This window comes from Tupaia chinensis, unplaced genomic scaffold (assembly GCF_000334495.1).
Source record: "Tupaia chinensis unplaced genomic scaffold, TupChi_1.0 Scaffold145652_1, whole genome shotgun sequence".
In the NCBI taxonomy this organism is placed as follows: Eukaryota; Metazoa; Chordata; class Mammalia; order Scandentia; family Tupaiidae; genus Tupaia; species Tupaia belangeri.
The window spans coordinates 3,251,269-3,252,796 of NW_006205509.1; positions in this window are offsets into that span (position 1 = coordinate 3,251,269).

Genomic DNA, 1,528 nt, shown 5'->3' on the forward strand with positions numbered 1-1,528 from the left:
GTTTTACCCTCTTCCCCCTTGTTTGCTTCCTGGCATAAGGGATATTCTTTTTTTGTTTTTTTTCTGGAGAGGTTTTTGCTATAGGGTGCATGTGCTTGCCAGAAAGATAGAGACAGAGAAACAGAAAACGAGAAATCACCCCCCATGGGGGATGGCCACGCTGCAATCCGTACTCCTCCATTCTCTTCTTGGGATATTGGACATGCACGCACATGCGCCCAGCATGAGTTTAAGCCGCCGGGTCCAGGACTTGAACCGTGGTCGACTACATGGGAATCCAGCGACATAGCCATTATGCTAACTGCTGGTCCCATAAGGGACATTCTTGAAGGCAATTACTAAAATGGTTAGCACAAATTCTGTATTAAAGTCTACCAGTCACTCTCCTTTTTCCTCCCTGTCATTAGCATGATTCATACCAAGTCGATGCTTCTCACAGTGGCTCTAGCCAGCTACTGAGTGTGGCAGGGATACGGACACAGGTCCATTCCCGAGAGATGCTGGATTCCTCTGATCAATGACTTTGGCTCCTGGCTCCCTATTGGCCTTACTAGATATGTGTATAGATGGTCCCTGGTTTATGATAACTTCACTTAACATGTTTTGATTTTGCAATGGGTTTATTAGACTAGAGGTCTAGTGTAGTAAAGAAGCATCTGCAGAATTACACTGCACTGTAGGATGCCTCCACCCACTCTTCTTCCCTTCCTCCCTCCTTTATAAGAGTTGGACATGCATTGCAGTCTGCAAGCCCTCCCAGCCTTTGCTAGCTCCTTCCTCTTTTCTTCTGATGTGTTTCCCCTGATAAATCTCTTGATCATTGAATCCCATCTTGGCATCTACTTCTAGGAGGACATGAGCTTGCACATGCAGTATTTTAAAAATCTCATCTCCACCAAGAAGGCTTTCCATCTATCTGCTTATGGACTTCAGCTTCTGCCTCCTTATTTAATAGAACTGACAAGGTCCATACAGTGAGCCGGAAATGTAATGGCATTGGTCTTATCCTGTAAATAATGAATTTCTGGTATTGTGTACAGTAAGTGATCACAAATATTTGTTGAATTAAGTTTTTAGCACTAGTTGGTTGTCACTGTCTTTTCTGCTGCAGAAAAAGTGCTGGACACAAAGCTGAAGCATGGTGCAATAGTCAGATTTACTATGGTCTGGAGTAGGGTAAGCCTTCTGCCCAAAGTTCACCTGAGCCAGCATGGCTGCAGTGACTAATTGTGACCACAAGAGGACACTGGGAAGACACTGTGCTCATCTTTTCAATACTGAAGGGATCTTTAAGGTTTGGGGAATCTGCCTAAGCTCAGGCAGAGAGTGGGGGAAAGACAAGAAAGGGGCAGAAGTGAGGCAGGAGTGAAGAAGGGAGAAGATAGAAAGAAAGCAGTGAGATACAGAGGTAGAGGAGGAACAGGAACTACAAAGGAAAAGGACCCAGCTATGTTGGGTCCCAAATAACCTGCAAGGGGTGACTGGAGTTTTTTTTTTTTTTTTTTTTTTTTTGGAGGTTTTTCACTTC